Consider the following 7,707-nt stretch of genomic DNA (forward strand, 5'->3'; position numbering starts at 1 on the left):
TTAGGCAAGAGAGGTCCTTATGACCATTTTGGAGTAGCACTGGGTCCACATCTTTGAAATTTAAGTAATGAATCAAACAGGTTCATGAATTATAAAATAAATAGAGTTGATTACAAAAAAAACAAGGTGTACAGTATGCTACCATTTCTATTTTTTTAAAAAAGTATGCATTTGCTCTTATGTGCATAGAATACCTCTGACAGAATCTTCTAGAAACCATTAACAGCAGTTGCCTCCTGGGAAGAGGAATGGTTATGGGAGAAAGACATACTTTCCACTGTTTTACCCTTTTGCACCTAAAATTAAAAAAGGCAGGGAGGGACTTCCCCGGTGGTGCAGTGGTTAAGAATCTACCTGCCAATGTAGGGGACACGGGTTCGAGCCCTGGTCCGGGAAGGTCCCACATGCCATGGAGCAACTACACCCATGTGCCACAACTACTGAGCCTGCGCTCTAGAGCCTGTGCTCCGCAACAAGAGAAGCCATCGCAATGAGAAGCCTGCTCGCTGCAATTGGAGAAAGCCCGCACGCAGCAACAAAGACCCAACACAGCCAAAAATAAATAAATAAATAAATAAATTTATTTTTAAAAGGCAGGGAGAACCAGGATCTTTCTGAGCAGCTGCTTGGTTCCCGCTGGCCTCTATTCAACCTGAGGTCGGCTGAAAGCCCTCAGCCTTTTTCACAAGCACCGTCAAGCCAAACTTCCTTCATCCTGTGCTGGTGCAGCTGATGTTTTAAAATACGTATAAATGCAGGTCTTTCCACTTCTTTTAAATTCATCCTGTGGGTTTCAGCCCACTGTTTCAAGATAGTTTAGAATCTTGATTCTGACATCCAAATATTAGCTTTTCCTTCCAATAGCGGTGTCATCTGCACTGTGAGTGTGACAGACACGATTAACTAATGAGCTGACCAAATGCAGAATCTAGAAGCACGAAATTTAAGACTTCTCCCCGGATTTACATCAACTGAATAACCAACTTGGGGGGAGGGGCACAGTGGTTAAACGGGCTAGAAACCCACCCGACCAGGCAATCCTGGAGGTCCCTGTTTTCCTGGCTCTCTCCTCAGTTGGCAGGCACGTGATGTCTAACTGGAAACGGGGTACGCTATGTCCAAGAAATTTTTCCTAGTGGCCTTCCAAATAAAAAACAAACTATACTATTGTTGACATTATTATTTACTCTATCTTGTTTTTAGTGAAGGTACCAATTCTTTTTGTGGGTGTTCTCAAACCCACAGTTTAATATGATATTCTAGAATAAATTTGGGAATTCACCTGAAGTATACCCACCTAGAGGTTCCAGCATCTACCTCTTCCTCTTTTCTAACACCGGGACATCTGCAGCCATCGGGCATTGGGGCCCCTTTCCTTTCGTCCACAGCTTTATCAGCTACATTGGCAAGGGTTCCAGGATCTTCTCTGCAAAGGTTTAACACCTTGGGATTTGCAACTCATTTTAAATGGCTGGGCGCTTAAGGTTTACTTCTCTTCTCTCCCTTTGGAGTTTCAATGTCCTCCATCTGAAGTTTTGCGTGACTCATTTCAGTTTAGAAATGCTTGCCTTCGATGGAGAGCGAGGAGAATCGGGGTTGAGTTATTCTGCTTTCCGACAACTGCTAACCTGGCACCTTTTCCCCAAGTGGAGCCCTATCCTGTCTTTATTCCTCTTGCTCTGGACATAACCGACAACATCTTTTACTGTCTGCACTTTTTCCGAGTCTCGTTTTCTCAAGGACTTCCGCCTTCTTCTCTTATACCTGCCTTTTCATTTGTGAGCCTGTGAGGGAGCTCTCCGTACAGCCACGCTGGTTTCTTCAGCTCTGCCCCTTTTCCTGTCCAGGGATTGTCTGCAAACGGGCTACCCTCATTTTCTATTTCAGAGCCTCCTCTCTGTGTCACGTGCCACATTCCCATCTAAGTCTCTAAACGTGAGACAGTAACTCTGATCTCTTCAAGTTATTTTTCCAGGACGATTGATTTATTTGCTCACCCACTCATTCCGTGGCCAACATGCCCCTCCTTCTTGACTCGACTTTGCCCTGTGGTTCCTGTGCCACTGACAGCTCCAGGCAGTTCTTTCCCATGGTCAGAGCTAAGGTCAGGGGAGCTGCTCCCTGGCGGTCGTGTCTTTCCACTGAGAGAGGAACCGGTCGCTGATGCATGTGAATGAACTGCCCAGCTGCTCAGCTCGGAGCTCTGTGGGGCTGTGGCTGCCAGGGCAGGGTGGGGCAGTCCACCCGCCTGGGGCCGGCGGGGCAGGGGCGGTGGCTTCCAAGCGCTCACCTGTCACCTTCACCCAAAGGCTCCCCACCCCCACCCCCACCCCCACCCCACCCCTCGGGGCTGGCAGTGCTCCGCGGCGGAGAGCAGAAAGCACACAGGATTCGGAGTCAAGCATATCCAGGTCCGAATTCTAGCTTCTGCCCCTTCCCGGCAAGCTGTTTAAATCTCTGTGCTTCCATTTTTCTCACTTGAAAAATGGGGATATTATGTGGTGGATGGGGTGACTGTGCGTAGGTTTCAGTACCCATCAACCCCTATGCTCATCTCAGGTTCACGGTTTTCACAGGTTATGTTCTTGGCGGACTGTGCTGCTTTCTTTCCCTTTCTGGTCAAGCTGTTTCTTTTGGACATGCTGCAGTGTACGTACGTCTATGCCTGTTGAACCTTCCTTTGACGAGCCACGCCCCTGCAGCCCCAAGTAGAGTAGACCCTTGAACCTGTTCCGTTGCACCTGCAGATACGGAGGGCCAACGGTATATGGTTCCAGTGGAGCTGGCCCTGGATCCTGACACCTTCAGGCTGGACCTGACTCAGGTCTGGCCAGTAGAGTACTCCATCCCCCAGACACACCAAATGGAATGGTTTACACATGCATGTGTTTCAAGTCAGAGCCCTCCAGGGGATTCTTGCTGGAACTTCCCTAAGAGACATTTACTCATTCTCTGAAATTACAAGCTCTAAAAAGCCACTGAGTGAAGATGCCATTTGTCATCTTGTTGCCAAGTGGAGTGAGCCTGGCTGAGAGGGACACCAGGCAGAGGTGGGCCCAACGGATGGGGCAAGTGGGAGTCCTGATGCCTTTGTCTGAACCACCAGATTAACGACTGACCATTTCTGTTGCTTGAGCCAATAAATGCCTTTTCTCAACTAAGCCAGTTTGCTGGGTTTCTGAGTATGCAACCGTGATATACAACTTGACCCTTTCATTGTTATAAGATCACAAATTCTCTCATCAAGTTGCATTTTTACTTCATTTAAATCTGTTCCCCTATTTTTATGTAGAAACACAGAACTCAGTACGTGTGCATGACATATTAGAAATTCCCCAGACTTGCAGACCCAGCTCTGAATCCTGGCTCTGTCACTTATCAGTCTCGGGCAAATCGGTTAACCCTTCTGAACTTCACTTTTCTATCAAAAAAAAAATGGGATTATATTTTGTTTATATGGCTGTTTTATGGATTGGAGCTAATGGATATATGGGCAGGTCGTGTAGGAGGCCACCAATCAACATTCTATTATTAGGTGGTAAGTACATTTTTTTTTTTTTTTTTTTTTTTTTTTTGCGGTACGTGGGCCTCTCACCGCTGTGGCCTCTCCCGCTGCGGAGCACAGGCTCCGGACGCGCAGGCTCAGCGGCCACGGCTCACGGGCCCAGCCGCTCCGCGGCATGTGGGATCTTCCCGGACCGGGGCACGAACCCGCGTCCCCTGCATCGGCAGGCGGACTCTCAACAACTGCGCCACCAGGGAAGCCCGGTAAGTACATTTATGTTGTCTCAATAGCTTTCACTCTGTACAGCTGTCTATAAATGCACTACTTTCCAGGTGACATCTCTTAACCACCAGGGTTTCCAGGTTTATCATGGCCGGGACCAAGGAGAGGGTAAGAACTTTTGGGAAAAGATGGAAGAAGAGGAGGTGGACAGGAATTTCAAAGCTCAAATGGAGAAGAGATGGAATCAGCCTTTTAAAAAACATTTGCAACTGCAGAACTTTACAGCCACTTGCTATTTATAAGTATCCTTGTCTCTCAGCTTGGCTCCTTCTGCACAAGTCTCCGTCGGAAGATAACAAAGAGCCTCTGCTAATGAGGTACAAATATGCAGAGCAGAGGAGGTTGTAGGAGGAGAGCTGGGACTGCCTGACTTGGGCTTAAGGTGAATGGATAGAAGGATGCTAGAGCAAGAAGTCTTAAGAAACTTAGGTCAGAAAGTATTTTATCCCCTGTAGGAAGCTTGTATAGGCAGAGAAGAGTTGTAGCCACCCTCCATAACCAGACCACACCGTACAGCTCCAGCTTTATCTGCTGCCTACTGTCTTGTGCGGGTGGCAGGAAGACGAGAGAGAAGGCTGCTGCGGCAGCTGAGCAGAGGGGATGCAGCAGGCCTTGGGGACGGAGGGAGGATGACAAATGCGAGAGGCATTTCTGGGAATCTAGCAGTGACTTCTTAGAACAGCGAAGGGTGGACAGGATTCAGTCACCTCCAGGGTTTCAGCTTGGGAAACAGGGTGATCACGAAGTGTTTAATACAATTTGAGAATGCAGGCGGCACTGCAGGCTTGGGGAGAAGGCTTGCGATGTACTTGAATTTGAGGATTCTGAACAAACATTTATTGCGACCTACGTGTCAGGTATTGTTCCAGGTGTTCATTACATGGCAGAAACACAGCTTTGAAGAAATGTTAGGACTGTCATTAGAGATGCAATTCCACTTTCCCTCAACTCCTGGCCTTTACTAGTTCCACGACTTTGCCCATATTATCTGTATTTATAAAGTATCCCCTGACCTTCTAATTCTTAAATAACCACCACGGCTACCACATTCCAAATATTTCCTGTGACACTGTAGTCAATTTCATGCCCCAAATAAGGGAAGGATTACCCTCACTTTAGAGATGAGGGGCCTGAGGCTTAATACGATCAAATACCTAGTCCAAGGTCGCGTGGCTGCTAAGTGACAGGGCTGGAAATTGTTCCCATTCAACCACCCTGCCTCCCAGTACCCTGTCCTTAGAAAACCAGCTCAAGTGCTACTCCTTCACGAAGTCTTCCCTGAGTTCCCCTAACTGGATGTCAGCCTTTCCTCTCGTGGATCCCAGGGAGCTTGGTTTCAACTTCTGGCACACCCTGCCTGTCCAACACCCACCACAGCCAAGTGTTTGGGAGACTCGGCGAGAACCCTTTCAGGGCACCAGCCTTTGCTTTCTTACACGTGGTTCCATTTACTCCTCCGAACATTCTTCGTTTTTGTGTTCTTGCCAGACTGCGTCCCTTCCTCAGCTCCCAGTAATGCCATGGAGGAGGACGGAGAGATTTATTACATCCTCCACTGTCCACAACCCAGGCCTTTGCACTCCGTAACTGAGGGTTGTACTTACGAACTCTAAACGTGGGCCCCTCAGGGGAGGAAGGGCATGCAATGCTGAATTCCGGGAGGAGGTAGGCAGTCTGAAGCGAGGTACGGCTCTGTTGTTTCCGTTTTCACCCTCCGTTTTTGTTTCCAGCCAAAGGACACTCTCACCAGTCTCTGGGATGCCAGGAGGGCAGGGGTGCAGATGGGATAGAAAGTGACTGGGCGCACTTCTGTTTCTGGTCCTCATCTCACCTCTGGCTCCGCAGCTTGCAAACGAACTGCAGAGCCTAAGAGGTTTTGCTGTGGCAATGTGGCATTACCAGGGACCGGTCCATTCTTCTGGCTGCCTTCGTGAGGCAAGCACTGGTGCTAGAAAAGGTCCTCCCTGACGGTGTCATCTTGGGTTTGGGAGCGGGCAGGGTCTGCACCATCGTTTGCTCTCCCTCTTGAGAAGCTGGCGAGTCTTCGGTCGCTCCTCCAGGTCACATTTCTCTTTCTTCCCCTTTTCCTTGACACGCTCCAAAGCACCGTTCTTCCTCCAGCCATATTTTGGTGTGGTACTAATCTGAATCTATTTGAAAACATTCTTTTTCAGGGTGGCAGGAAGTTGGTTCTGGAACAACTGTGGTTTTAATACAAAATCTGGCTAATTGGTCCCAGACAGATTTGGGGCCCCGACTGCAGAGGAATCCACTTCCGAGAGCGAGGCAAATGGGCTTTCCAACATTTCATCTCACGGCCATGGAATTACGGCAGTGTGTGTGGAAGACATGCCTCCCAAGACGGCCTGGGGGGGCAGCAAACAGCTCAGGAAGCTGACTCGTAGGGACAAAACTGGTTGGAGGGGAAACACTTTTAGTTGCTTCAGAAAATTGATTGCTGTTACCCTCTAAGATATTCTTCTGAAAAAAAGGTTGTTTTTGTGGTGGTTTTTTTTTTTTGGTTGATGGCAAAAGAACCTTTCATTTGCAACTTTCCCTCTAGGACAAAAATCAGAGTTCAAGATTCTAATTCTCTCAAGTCTGAAGAGATAGTGAACTTCACGTTGGATGTAGTTTGTTTTGTCAGTTTAGTTTACGGTATAATTACGAGACTTAGGGGAGAAGTTTGAAGGCAAAGACCTCATCTGGTTGGGGAGACTAAGAGAGACTTCACAAAGAGATGGCACTAGAACTGAATTTTACCATATAAGAAAAATTTCAGTGGGGAGAGGGAAAGGAGGACATTTCTCAAGTAGGAAATCATAGCAGAGCTAGGGGATGTTTAGCTGGGATATAGGACTATGTTTAAAGTTTCCTTCGTCCTAAGGTTGCTTGTACACGCTGGTACTTTCACAAGCACCCCAAAGTTCCAGGAAACCCCACATTCTTTTCTTCAGTCAAGCTTCAACGACCAGCAGAGTCCCCAGAGGGAATATTTCCTGGCAACCTAGCTCAGCGCTGCCAAAGCAAACCACCTGCCCAGCTTCACAAGTACAGCTGACTAGATAATCCTTATCTAGGTTTACATGATTTACATATATGAGTCAGTTCAGTATTTCTTGCATGTGTATCTTAAGAGTACCTACCTACCTGCATTTACTAGCCCCTGAATAAATTTCAGACTCTGAGTATGTTAACGGCTTATAAAATTTTATGGAGGGCCACAGGTATAGCACTTTTATGGGACTTGGAGCTTGGATGCAGTTAGACTGATCAGCCAGTACTCTGAATAATGCCAGGCCTTGGTGAAATTTTTCCACAGCCCGACTTTCACATGCAAAACCAAAGCCTTGGCGCCCGCTGGTGGTAGGCTGGTTCTCACAGTCAGCCAAGCTTCTCAACTAGGCAGGCGTAGCGTGTATGAGAACAGAAGCCACAGAATAAACATGGCACATTTTCCTAGATCATCTTTACTTCAAGATTTTTTTCGGGGAAAAAAAGTAGGCAATGCAAACCATATTTATATTAAAACAAATGCAGATAATATTGAATAGAATATAAAATTTACATTCCTTTTTGAGACAGAGAGACATCAAAGACATTTCAAGGTAAGCCACTCAGGAGCTTCAGGCTACATTCCTAAACCCGGGGGGAGGGAGGAGACCCTGCACGCCCACTCTAATGCTGTGGGTGCTGCAGCTCTGTTAGGGAAGTAGCAAATTGTTCTGAGAAACAGCAAATTCAGTGCTTATTCATTTGGCAACAACCCAGTGGATTTAAGTAAGTGAAACCAAATGCTTTCTCATTTTAGAGCATTTTAACCTGCTTTTAAAAGGCCTGAGTAAATAAGATCTTTATGTTTGAGTGGAAGTTTATGCCCTCCTAAAATGACTTTTTCCCCCTCCTGTGAATGCTACCAT

The sequence above is a fragment of the Kogia breviceps genome, chromosome 7 (assembly GCF_026419965.1).
Source record: "Kogia breviceps isolate mKogBre1 chromosome 7, mKogBre1 haplotype 1, whole genome shotgun sequence".
NCBI classification, from domain to species: Eukaryota; Metazoa; Chordata; class Mammalia; order Artiodactyla; family Physeteridae; genus Kogia; species Kogia breviceps.